The sequence below is a fragment of the Lathyrus oleraceus genome, chromosome 2, assembly GCF_024323335.1.
Source record: "Lathyrus oleraceus cultivar Zhongwan6 chromosome 2, CAAS_Psat_ZW6_1.0, whole genome shotgun sequence".
NCBI classification, from domain to species: Eukaryota; Viridiplantae; Streptophyta; class Magnoliopsida; order Fabales; family Fabaceae; genus Lathyrus; species Lathyrus oleraceus.
The window spans coordinates 290,588,785-290,603,065 of NC_066580.1; the positions used below are offsets into that span (position 1 = coordinate 290,588,785).

General features: G+C 34.3%; 1 long non-coding RNA gene across 1 annotated transcript; it reads right to left on the minus strand.

The window, feature by feature from the left end:
* Nucleotides 1-11,245: 11,245 nt before the first annotated feature.
* LOC127119175 (uncharacterized) lies at nt 11,246-12,601 on the minus strand. The gene is made up of 3 exons (XR_007802698.1): nt 12,176-12,601; nt 12,009-12,076; nt 11,246-11,885 (listed from the first exon to the last, which is right to left on the minus strand). It is a non-coding gene; the product is annotated as an uncharacterized LOC127119175 (long non-coding RNA).
* Nucleotides 12,602-14,281: the final 1,680 nt, after the last annotated feature.

Genomic DNA, 14,281 nt, shown 5'->3' on the forward strand with positions numbered 1-14,281 from the left:
ATTGGCTCTCTACACCCCTTTTTTTTCAATGTACCCCTGTTTTTTTAACCCTTTTATTTTGACTTTTTTAATTTCTTTTTTAGTATTTTTAACATTTTGCATCTTGATGAAAATAATAAATATATAAAATAATTGTTTTAATGCATATTTTTAGAACTAATGATGTATAGTCTTAGTTTTAGAATAAAATGATAATCGTTTTCTTGTTTTTTTTTGTTGAATCAATTGAATAATCATGTTTACCATGTTGATTAGAATTTTAATTCTTTTTAGGTTTAATACATGTATATAATTGATAAGCATTGTATCATTAACATATTCCCTTAGTGTTAGATTGATTTTTAGAATCAAGATTAACATAATTTGATAAATTCATTAGGGTTTTTAGATCATCAATCCATGGTACATAGTTCATAATTGATTTTCATCCCCCACTGATTGAGTTTATCAAAGTTTACTTTGGTCAACCAAATCCTTTGATATGTGATTATTCCCTCAGCCTATTTAAGTGATCAAAAGTTCATTGATCACTTGATAAAGCAAGTTCCTTGTATTGAGGCTACATTGGATATCCAGGCCTCAACAGGCTCAAGACTTCACATTCAAGTCAGTACAAGTCATACAATGCAGACAGACTGGACTACTATTCAAGCACAACAAAGGTGTATCAACACTTGTCAATCAAGATTCAAGTTGTGTGTCATGAGCCTTAAGCAGTAGAGAAAGGGTGAGAGAGAGCATTCATATCCTCATTCTGAATATCTTTGGGTACGTGATGAATGACTCATTTGCTCAAAGTATTCACTTTTATTCATAGACTTTAGTATAATTCGCATCAAACAATTGTCAAGTCTCTTTCTTCACAAACAACATTTCATCATAAGGAGCAACAAGGAGAGTCTTCTTCAACAGCTTTCTAGTTATGATAAGTATCATATGCCATGAGCCTTAAGTAGTAAAGAAAGGGCGAGAGAGAGCATTTCTGTCCTCATTCTGAATATCTTTGGGTACGAGACGAATGACCCATTTGCTCAAAGTATTCATCTTTACTCATAGACTTTAGTGTGGTTCAAGTAAAATGACTGTCAAGTCTTGTGCAACTCCATTCTCATTTCTCATCAGTGATATACTATTTCTTGGGACCGAATACCATTTTCCTTTGGATTCCATATATCCCTTTGGGTCAATAACCAATACCCACCTTTGAATCAAGAGCTCTTGTTTGTCTTGTTAACCCTAGTTGTTTAGACAAACATCCTTTTTTGTTTTCTTGAAAGTCCTAATGTTAGGAAAAACCCTTTTGTTTTTTGTCATACCATATATTGATTGGTTCATGTCACCTTTACTCTTTGATTCAAATATCATTATATTGTGGATTCCAACAATACCTTTGTCTTTTGTTACAAGTTATAATTCACATCACTTTAGTTACACCCTTTCATTTGTGTTTGTCTTGTCAGCCCTAGTTGCTTAGACAAACACCTTTTTTTTCCAGTTTTTTCTGTCTTAGTTCCAAGAACTATGGAGCTCTTACTTTCTCATTGCATGATGAGAATACGTAGGCACAAGGGTTTGAATCCTTGGCGAACATATTATTGGCTTGATGTGTCAAATGATTTTTTAGATTTATGAATTGAATTTTGAGAAAAAATAATGTACAAGGGACGAGTATTGAAAATATGTACATGGATAAGTTATTATCGGAAAAGATATGTGCAAGATTATATTCACAAGTTTAACGTTTGAATCGGGTGATATTATTTACAGGTCCTAGTTTTAATCCTATTTAATTAATTGAATTTTAAGTTAAATTATTATTAATATTAACTAGGCTAAATTAATCAAAGTAATTACATTAAAATTATGTCAGTCTTACTAATTCATAGCACATTAAAAAATATGTACAAAAATGATCAAATAGCAAGTTAGAAAAAAAATAAAACAAAGGGGTTTTGGATTAGTTGAAGGAGTGAACAAGGGTGGTGTCAAAAGTGAAAGTTAAAGCCCAAGCAATTATCATACTAAACCTACTCCCCTAATTGTTTAATTATAAGAAAAGAAACAAAATTTTGAAGAAAAAAAAGATAAGGGGGCGACGTTTATGGTTTAGAAGAAGGGAGTAATGATTTTAATTTCAAACTAGTAGAAGATACGTGTCTCCGGGTATGATATATAGTACTAATATAAAATATATTGATAATTGAATTATATTCAAATGCATATTAAAAATAATATTTATGTGTGCCTTTTTATTTGAATCTAATTGGTTGTGTTTCCTGTTACTTTATGAAATATGTTTCGTGTCACTTTATGAAATATTTCAATCACATTTTAAATATTATAGTGAAAGGATTGAAATACATTATAATCAAAATTTTAGAATTTGATTATTGAGAGCAATATTTATGTATGATTTTTTGTTTGAATTTTTAATTGATTATGTCTTCTGACACTTCATAAATAGTGGAAAAAATAAAATCAAATTGTCTTATGTGTCACATTATTGAAAGCAATATATATACTCCCTCCGTTCTTTTTTAATTGTCTTTTTTTTTACTTTTTCCGCATACCAATAAAGATAATAATTTTTACTACTTTTCAAGTAATGATTGTCTTTTTACGTATAATACCCTTAATTATTTTACATTTTCTCTCTTTTCAATAAATAATTAGGAGTATTTATTTATTTTGCGGAATCTAACCAATTGTGGCCCGTACTTCTTTATGAACTATTCTAATCACATTTTTAAGATAAAAATTTATTTAAATATTATATAAAAAATAATTAAAAATAAATTTAAATATGATTTATTAAGTTTTACAGCATTTAAATTTGTATATTAAACATGAAAATCAATTAAAAAACATTTTTTATTTAATTTGTTTTCACAATTTTCAAGACAGAGGTGAACACTTAACATAGTTATCATAATTTTAGCTTATATTAAAGTTGACAATTTCCAAGTTCCAACCAAGTGTAATAAGTCTGTAATAAAAGTGAGAACAAAAAATAGTTTTGATAACTTAACATAGTTAGGGTGTTCTTGTGTTTTAAAGAAAATCTTAAGCATAATGCATTTTCAAAGTTGGTTGTCATCTTTTAAGTATAAAACTTTAATAAAACTTTAACAGAAACAATGATTCAAATCCAAAATGGACTCCTTTTTTATGTACAGAATTTTATAACATAAAGTGAGCCAGAGACATTGAAGATTACATTATACATAAACACCAAGCTCCCACTTGTTCATACTTACATCATATTATTCATACATCTAGCATCCCACAATTCGTAAATTTAGCTCCCACTTTATTTTTTTGACATACTGCTGTCACCGGCCACACCACACGAGTTACCACTAGCACCAACTATAAACCATATCATCACATTAATTTCCATATGAAAAGAAAGATGTAAAACTTTGAAAACATATACACCACTTCATTTTTTCAACTAACCTTTAACCACTACCTATGTTTGTCCTTATCATAATTTCCTTATCATCAACAACAACATGCATAACACATTAATAATTATAATAGCCTGGACATATTACTAAGACCAAAACAAAAACCATCAAATTGGTGGGAATGGAATATTAAATAAAAAAACATCAATACTTTATCCAACAAAAGAACATTTTATTAATATATCAAGAGTTCAGATTTTGCAAAAAAAAATTTATGCACACAAGAGAGGAAGGACAAATTTCCAGACACTAAAACAGCCCGGGCATATTACTAAGACCAAAACAAAAACCATCAAATTGGTGGAAATGGAATATTAAACAAAAAAAAAACATCAATCCAACAACCAACCGTAACAACTCTTCCAGAAAATAAATATTGAATAATCCATAATCATAATAATAAAGTTAACATTTATGGCTGGCTAGCTCATCCTTTTCACCATGAGAAAAAAATAGTAAATATTAGAACATGGTGTAGAGACAAACTCTAAAGAGAAATGTGGGGAAAGAAAAAATTAGAAATTTTGTTTTTGATAAATCATTAGGATCTTTAATTTCCAATTTTGTAAGTGAGAGAGTCTCTAACATATAATTTATACGTCATAATATCTCTGGACATATCAAAGTTGTTCCAGTTCCTCGACAATTTATATTAGCAAATCAATGGAACATATAATCCTCTATGTTACAACCACAATTACTTCAAATATCATCTTAAAATATTAAGATTAAGATCAATTATACAAAATATACCATTTTAGGATTCAAAAAGACATTCTCAATATCAACAAAAATCATCAAAATTATTATTAATTGCAATATTATTAATTAAATAATTTCTATCTTGCAAAATTATAGAACTACAATAAGGATATAGGTTTCATAATAAGTGAAAATAATTAAGTTGATCTATTAGAAACTCTTTAAACCCTTTCAACCAAAGGTGATGGTTATCAGTAGAACATGAGCTCACCATGGATGAAAGATAGAACCAGTTGGTTATGCATCAAGAAGTTAGTTATGCATCAAGAAGGAGAAGAAGAAAGTGGTTACATCCAAGAAGAAGAAGGAAAGGAAAGATTAATGTTCCATTGATTGAATAATAATGAGTTACAATGTTGTTTATATATACAAGAAGAAGGAGTATTGTAAGCTATTGTGGAAATGCTATATAAAATAATCTGTTAATTCTAATATCCCCCCTCAAGGTGGACTTTGGATATTACAAAGGCCAAGCTTGGATAGAAGAGAAGTGAAGAGTGGAGAATGTAAAGGTTTAGTGAACACATCTGCCAGTTGCTCTTTAGTAGAGATAGGCATCAAGTGAATGAGTTTGGACACAATCTTTTCTCTAATGACATGGCAGTCCAACTCAATGTGCTTACTCCTTTCAAGAAAAGTAGGACTGTGAGCAAGATACACTGCGGATTTGCTGTCACAGTAAACAGAAGCAGCTTGAGGAAATTCAATGAGGAAATCACGGAAGAGGAATTGTAGCCATTGCAGTTCACAAGATAAAGAGGCCAATGTTCTATATTCTGCTTCAGTGGAAGAACGAGAAACGATGTTTTGTTTCTTAGATTTCCAGCAAATGAGTGAGGATCCAAAAATAACACAAAACCCTGTGATGGATTTTCGTGTTTCTGGACATCTGGCCCAATCTGAATCTGCAAAACCATAGAGTTTGAGGGAGCTAGCAGCAGAAAAGAAAATACCCTTGGCAGGTGCAGACTTGAGGTATCTTAATATTCTAGTGGCAACTTGGTAATGAGGGGTAAGAGGCTTTGCAACATATTGGCTCAAATGCTGTACAACATAAGATATATCAGGCCTGCTGTTAGTAAGATAGATTAGTCAACCAATGAGTCTCCTGTAAGATGATGAATCAGCAATAGGTTGGCCAACTGAAGCAGACAATTTTAGATTGGGATCAAAAGGTATGGATGATGGTTTGGCTGCCAAATAACCTGTGTCTTCAAGCAGATGGAGAGTGTATTTCCTTTGGTCATGAAAATGCCTTTAGTCGACCTAGCAATCTCAAAGCCCAAAATATACCTCAGCTTGCCTAAATCTTTGATGCTAAACTGTTGGTTCAAAAGATGCTTAACAGAGTTAATTTCGTCAGGGGAATTACCAACTAGAACTATGTCATCTACATACACTAGTAAAGCTGTGAAACTTGTGGAGGTGGATTTAACATACATAGAGCAATCAGCTTGAGATTGTGAATAGCCAAGAGAGATCAAAAAGGAAGAGAGTTTAGCATACCATTTCCTACTAGCCTGCTTCAAATCATATAGGGATTTATGAAGTTTGCAGACCTGTGAGGGATTGGAAGTGACTAGTCCAGGAGGTAATGTCATATACACTTCTTCATGTAAATCTCCATGCAAAAAAGCATTATTAACATCTAATTGCTCTAGGTGCCAACCTTTGATTGAAGTTATAGACAAAAGAACTCGAACTGTGGTTATCTTAGCCACAGGAGAAAAGGTATCAAAGTAGTCTACTCCCTCCATCTGTGTATAACCCTTTGCTACAAGCCTTGCTTTATATCTTTCTATGGATCCATCTGCCTTGTATTTCACTTTATAGACCCATTTGCATCCAATTGGTACCTTACCAGGTGGAAGATCCACTAATGTCCAAGTATGGTTATCATCAAGAGCCTGCAATTCAACATTAATAGCATGCTTCTAACATTCAAATTTGTTAGCCTGTAGAAAACTAGATGGTTCAGGGTTAGAGGAAATCGAGCAACAAAAATGATGGAAATCAGGGGAGCAATTGTTGTAAGACAAAACTGAAGACAGAGGATAAGTAACTTTAGAAGAGGAAGGATTGGCAGAAGTAGAAAAACAATGATAATCAGCAAGATATGAGGGAGAATTAGAGGTTCTAGTAGAGTGTCTTATAGGAGGCTTATCATCATTGATATTCACAAGAGGATGCATATGATTGATGGATAAGGGAGATGGTGGAGAGTTTTGGATAGGAGAGTTTGGGCTGGGATTATCATTAATGAGAAGACTATAAGGAGATCCTGAGTTGAGAGTATGAGGGAGATAGGACAAGGTATTATCTGATGGTTGCAGTGCAGACAGGGTATTATCTGATGGTTGCAGGGCAGGTAGGTTATTGTCTGATGGTTGCAGTGCATGAGGGTTATTGCCTGATGGTTGCATTTCAGGCAGGTTATTATCTGATGGTACAATGGGGACTTTATCATCACATAAAGGAAAAGCAGGATTGGTACTGTCATTGGGAGCAGAACTATGTCTGTCTTGGGAATGAATTCGAGATTTGAAAGGAAAAGTGTTTTCATAAAATATCACATGTCTTGAGACAAATATACTGTGATGAGTCAAGTCATAAAGGATATAGCCTTTAGCTCCCTCTTTATAGCCTATGAAAACAGCCTTGTGTGCTCTAAGGTCAAACTTGGTTTTATGGGCCATAAGAGATGTAGCATAGCATAAACAGCCAAACACTTTAAGGTGCATAAGGGAGGGAGGCTCTTGGTATAGAATTTCATATGGGCATTTTAGTTTAAGCAAAGGGGTAGGGAGTCTGTTAATAATGTGGATAGCCTGCTGCACACAAAAATTCCACATGGTTAAAGGCACATTGGATTGAAAGTGTAGGGCCCTAGCTACATTAAGGATGTGTTGATGTTTCCTCTCAACAATCCCATTTTGTTGAGGGGTTTCAACACAGGATTTTTGATGTAGAATGCCCTTAGCAGGTAAGAAACTGTGTAAGGCTAGAAACTCTGCACCATTATCAGACCTCAAGCATTTTACATGTTTATTAAATTGTTTCTCAACATATGCTACAAAGTTCATAAAGCTATCTCTAGTTTCAGCTTTGGTTTTAAGGAATATCACCCATGTGAGCCTAGAATGATCATCAACTAGAGTGAGAAAGTATTTGTGTCCTAACATAGAGATAGTAGAAAAGGGCCCCCATAAATCAGCATGAAGAATGATAAAAACATCATTAGTGCAAGTAATACTATCAGAAAAGGGAAGTTTTCTTTGTTTGGCAAAGTGACAAGAATCACAAGGGGAAACATTGTCATTACAAGAAACAAAAGGAAAAATCTTAGCTATGGTTTGTAAACCTTTATGAGATGGATGGCCTAGCCTCATATGCCATATATCACCATCAGTAGATACAGAATTACAGGAAGGAGGAAATATATTGGAATGAAGGACATATAAGCCATATTGCAGGTCAGTTATACCAATCGTTTCCATGGAAGGATTCTGCATAATAGAGCAAGAGTTAGCAGTGAATTGAATAAAACAATTGTTGCTTTGAGACAATTTTGCTACTGAGATAAGATTGACATTGAAAGAAGGAATGTAAAGAACATTGTGCAGTGTTAGAGATGGTGTAAGTTTGACAGAACCAGAAATTGAAGCAGACAATTGAGAACCATTGGGTAGAGTGACAGATATAGGAACAATGTTGTGATAACTATTAAAGGCTGAAAGATTAAAGGATATATGATCTGTAGCTCCTGTATCAAGGATCCGCAAGGAATGAGGCTTACCATTGGCATTGGATGACAAGGAATTTAGCACAAGAGGAGATGTAGACATTGAATTGGCTGTGGAAACAGGTTTTGAATGCTGAAGCAGTGCCAAAATGTTGTTGTATTGCTCTTGAGTCAAGCCATAAGAGGAATTGTTGGAACTTGAACCTGATGCAGGTATCTCTGATGCAGTGTTGGCTGTTGCAGATTGCTGAGAACTGAATCCATTGCCTTTGATCTTGTGTTTGAATCCTGGTGGATAACCATGCTTGATGAAACAAGTATCAATGGTATGGTTATTTCTTCCACAATGAGTACAGGCACGATTTTAACCTCTTGAACCAGCTGAACCCTGATATTTTCCTCTATATGAATTGAATTTATTTGGCTGAGCATCATGAGATACACTCAAGGCTATACTCTCTTCATTATTGCCAACATTGGGAAGAACGGCAGGATTAGCATGATTCATTTCTCTTTCTTGCTGAATTACCAGAGAAAAGGTTTTATCAATGTCAGGTAACGGATTCATCATCATGATTTGGCTCTTGGAATGAGTAAATTTCTCATTCAAACCCTTAAGGAATCGAATTACATCGTCTTGATCCCTATAACGGCGAATCGATCCAGAAGCACCACAAGAACAAGGAATTGCACAGGAACAAGATGGAATTGGACGATAAGTTTCCAATTCATCCCATAGAACTTTCAAATGAGTAAAATAGTTGGATACGTCTAAGGTACCTTGGCGGAACATGTAGAGATCTTCTTGAATGTCAGATATGCGGAAAATGTCACTATGAGAAAATTGAACCTGCAGATTCTTCCAAACACCCGCAGTTGTGTCAATCCATAGAACCGATCGCGCAATTGGTGCATAGATTGAGCGTTGTATCCACGCAAGAACCATCGTGTTGCAACAGATCCACGGCGCATAAAGAACGTCTGAAACAGAGGGTTTTGGAAGAGTGTCGTCGATGAATTTGTCCTTGTTTTTGGAGATCAACGCGATTTGCATTGAACGAGACCAGGTGTGGTAATTTTTGTCATCGAGCGGTGAAGAAACGATAACAAGAGTCGGATTCTTATTCGAATGCAGGTAGTAAGGATTAGCAGAGTTGGTAGCGAAATCCGTAAAACTCTGAGCAGCCATTGTTGCAGAGTTAAGGAAACAAGAAGGAAGAAAAAGAAAAAAAAAGAAAAACAATGGCTACTAGAGCTAAGATAGCTTTGATACCATATCAGTAGAACATGAGCTCACCATGGATGAAAGATAGAACCAGTTGGTTATGCATCAAGAAGTTAGTTATGCATCAAGAAGGAGAAGAAGAAAGTGGTTACATCCAAGAAGAAGAAGGAAAGGAAAGATTATTGTTCCATTGATTGAATAATAATGAGTTACAATGCTGTTTATATATACAAGAAGAATGAGTATTGTAAGCTATTGTGGGAATGTTGTACAAAATAATCTGTTAATTCTAATATGTTAAGAATGTGTGGTTTGGGCCTAACTCAACCCTACAAAACTGGTTAGTAGAGTGAGGACTGCCCCCACTTATAAACACATCTCCAGGCCATATATTGTCCGACGTGGGACTCTTAACACACACCCTCACGCCCAGGATTGGACATCTGGAGCATGGAAATAAATGGTGGGTGGCCTGATAGTGGAAACCATAGTAGGTGGCCCACCGGATCTTGAACGAGACTCTGATACCATGTTAAGAATGTGTGGTTTGGGCCTAACTAAACCCTACAAAACCGGTTAGTAGAGTGAGGACTGACCCCACTTATAAACACATGTTCAGGCCATATATTGTCCGATGTGGGACTCTTAACATATTAAGATTAAGATCAATAATACAAAATATACCATTTTAGGATTCAAAAAGACATTCTCAATATCAACAAAAATCATCAAAATTATCATTAATTGCAATATTATTAAATAAATAATTTCTATCTTGCAAAATTATAGAACTGCAATAAGGATATAGGTTTCATAATAAGTGAAAACAATTAAATTGATCTATTAGAAACTCTTTAAACCCTTTTAACCAAAGGTGATGGTTTCTCATATTCCTCTGCCAAACCTGCCGATAAATATCTCACAAATTCATTCATTACTACATCAATCTAAATATCTATGTAACTCTTTATTAGTAACATAAAATATATACCTGATGCATCTATGACCAAAACCTTATCACGATCCATATTTTATATTCCCTGGTATATGTGCAAGACCCTTTAGAAAAATTCTCACAAAGCTTGGTCTTGATATTTCTTCCATAATAAAACATTATTGTGACATAACTTCAAATAGTTTTAACAATTTGTAGAAATAATAATAATTTTAATCAAATTGGACAACCAATATAAAAACTACACAGTCTATACAAATCATTTGGAAACACCTAAAAAAGTGATTATTAAAATATTGGAATTCACCTTTTTTATCTTCATGTTTGGTTATGTCCTCATCCATAATATGTTGAATAAGAAAGAGACATGCATGATAGGCAAGAGAATACTCAAGGTTATTACAGGTGGAATTGTAGAATTTCCATTACATTCTCTAAACCAGTAGGTAGTATATATCAAATAACACCTTATAGAATATATTATAATTAAATTTACTTTCCAAAAATTACTTTATATTCAAAAATGCAAAATGAGTCAAATAAAGTTTCACTATTTTTCCTTTAATTTTTCTCTCTCCCTCCCTTTATAGGTGTTACGTAAAATATAAAACTATTGATTTATAATCATAGAATCTATCTATCCAATACAAATTTTTTACATGATACATGTCAAATAAGGTCATCTCGCCCTTTGCCCACAATACCTTCAAATGGTGCTTTTACTCTGTTTGTAAATGTGGAATATGATCAAGGAAACAATGAACCTAATATCATTGGTTTCTCAATCAGTATCTTTGAAGCAGATGTCAAACATTTATCTTATATTACAAAGTCATAACACATACTATTTTCAAGTGGCCTAAAACCTGGAAGGAAACTACTGAGAAGCGCCCAATGCAAAGATACTGGCTTATATTGCAAAAGACAGCTAAGGTGCATGAAAGAAGAATATGAATATCTACAGAGATTTACAAAGATCCTAAGTAAAAATACAACACTATATGTACGTATATTTAACAAAAAAATGCAAATCAAAACTATCTAAATTCAACACATAAGAGGGCAATCACTTACAATGGCATCAGAAGAGATCTTAAACTTGATTATCAAATTACCACTGAGATATTAATCAATAAATGGAGAACTGTAAACTTAGTACGAGAAAAAAAGGTGATGGTTGAGAAGTAATTAAAAGCATGCAAAACAATTTTGAATGATACAAAAACATGTAAAAGCTAATTAAAGTGATAGAGGTTGGTGTGATTGGTGGACACTAAAATAGTCGTAACAACTCTGCTAGGAATAAACTCACTTCTCCTTTATGTTCTCCCTATTGTCTAACCTTCAGGAAAAATCCCACAACTCGTCAATCCAATTCAGACATGGAAAAAGTAATCCAAACGCAACACATGCACATCTTGACATAAGTCACACAGTATTCAACATTTGTTCATCCTTGAGAAACAACAAGCATTGCAACATTTTTATCATTGAGAAAAATTGTTCCAAACTCTGGTTTATTGATGGCCTGTGTAATCAATTCTGAAAGTAATCTCCAATTACAGAAACATATCATATAAGAATCAAAGCAATTGAATCGGAGAATCGTGATTCGTACAATGTTGACATGGCTAACTGATTATCAGTAGTAGTACCATACTCTCTTAAGATTTAAACTTTAGATTTGGACTTGTCTGGTTCCTCATCATCATCCTCGACTGAACTTGTCGCCTATCAACATTAAAGAAAGTTAACCCATAAACAATACAATCAAAGAACAGAACCAAGAAAATTAAAAGCATGAGATATGCTTATTTTGTTATTATAAGCATTCAGAAGTTTTTTATATTCAACCTTCATCATAAACAATACAACAATTTTGTCATCAAGACATCCATCTTTGCAATCTTTCTCAAAATCACCTTCAAATAAAAAAAACAAATCCAAAATCATTACAATGAAAATACAAAAGAAAACATAAATCTTGAAGCAAAATAACATTGTGATGCATACAGACATACCCTTCTTGGAATCCCACATTTGTTGTGTGATTTCGGGTACACTTAATGCCCTGCACTGCTGAGAACCTCTTAAAGTCAAAGGTGAAACCCTAGCACGAAAAAGTGGATATGAGGGGACATAATCAGATTCATAGTAAACAATATTATTTCTTCCACCATCCTCTAACACCACGAGTCTAAACACCACACATCACTGCAGACCATGAGTCTCCTTGCCGGAATCACGTCTCCCCCACCGAAATTACGCTTCGATACAGCCATTCGTTTTCACCCGAAAACACCTCCTAGTTAAATCCATTTTCAATTTCATTCATGCTCTTTGATTTGGTTTTATGGTTTGATAAAAAGGAAAAAGGAAAAGAAAAAGAATGAGGAGGAAGAGACAGAGAACGAAGGAGATGAGAAAAGAGAGGGAAAGTGAGGAAAAATGAGAAAGTTTTTGAAAAAGGAAAAAAAAGGAAAAGGAACCACCATTACTGCCACGTGGCAGAAGAGTTTGCTTTGATTGGTCATGAGTTATTTAGTCAATTACTAAAAAATATTTTTTTGATGTGTATTTTTAAATGTAATGAAAGGGTATATTAGGTAGTTCCATGGTATTTTCTAATCTTAATTAGATAGTTGATTGTGGCCCACTTCTAGGTTGCCATGTGTCACTAAAGAAGAAAAAAAAACACAAGACCAATGGTTAGAGTAAGAAAAAACTAAGGAATTTCATCTTCTCTCTCCCCCTATCTTCTTCCTCCCCCCTCCTTCTTTTCTTCTTCCTCTCACTTCTTTTCTTCTTCCTCTCACTTCTTTTCAAAACAAAATTGCAAAGCAAGTGCTAACAACACAACACCAAATTATATTCATGTCAATCCCCACACCTCAGGTAAATGAAAAACACTAAAAACTAAATTGTTGGCGGCGGCGACGTATTGGGGTAGCACGAAGATGACGCCAACGACTTGAGCTCCTCCCGCCGGTAGTTGGATTGGTCATGGATGGTCGTAACTGAGGGTGAGAAGGCGGGCGAAAGGAGTCGTGTCAGAGGGGAGTTTTGGACAAGGATGCATCGCGGTTGGAGCAAGGGGTTACTGACGGTGATGGGGCGGTGCGTACGGTGGATCTACTGTTAACTGATATCTTGCATATCACTTGTATATATATTTAATGGCTTTTTCCTTTTCTGTCATTGGTGTGTGGATAATGTAATATAAATATCCAATCACATTCTGTTTTACACATTCAGTTATCAATAACAAACTTTCTGTTATCTTCTTCTTCTTCTTCTTGGATATTGCTTGTTTTCCATTTTCTCCATATGAGCATTGCTGTAATTTGCTTCACCACTGCACTGTTTCATATGGACATTGATATGGTATCAGAGCTACACCAGCTCTGGTAGCCATTGTCCTTCTCCTTCCTTCTCCAACCAACTGCATTTCTGGTTTTTTCTTGTTGATTCTTGTTTCCTCTCATTCTCTGTTTCCATGGCTAACCAGAGCTTCACCGATTTTTCCACAAATTCGTCGAATCCGTATTACCTGCATCCGAATGAAAATCCATCAATTGTCCTCGTTACTCCTCTTCTTGATGATAAAAATTATCATACTTGGGCGAGATCGATGCACATTACGTTAATCTCCAAGAACATGGATAAGTTCGTTGACGGTACACTCACAAAACCTCTTGTTTCTGATCCCCTATACGCTCCTTGGATTCGATGCAACACAATGGTTCTGGCATGGATTCACCGTTCTATTTCTGAATCTATTGCTAAGTCTGTTTTGTGGATCGAAAGCGCAGCTGGCGTATGGAAGAATTTGCAGCTCCGTTTTTCGCAAGGTGATATTTTCCGCATTTCAGATATTCAAGAAGATTTATAGCAATTCATAAGGACTTTTGAGTTGCAGCAATGGAGTAGGGAGTCGGTTTATGAGATGTATAGCATGTTGGATACAGAAACTCCACATATTTAAGGGAATTGAAAAGTGAAACAAAAGGGTTCTAGCTACATTTAATATGTGTTGGTGTTTCCTCTCTACTACTCCATTCTGTTGGGGTGTTTCAGTGCATGACTTTTGGTGAATGATACCTTTAGATAGAAGGTAATTAGTATGG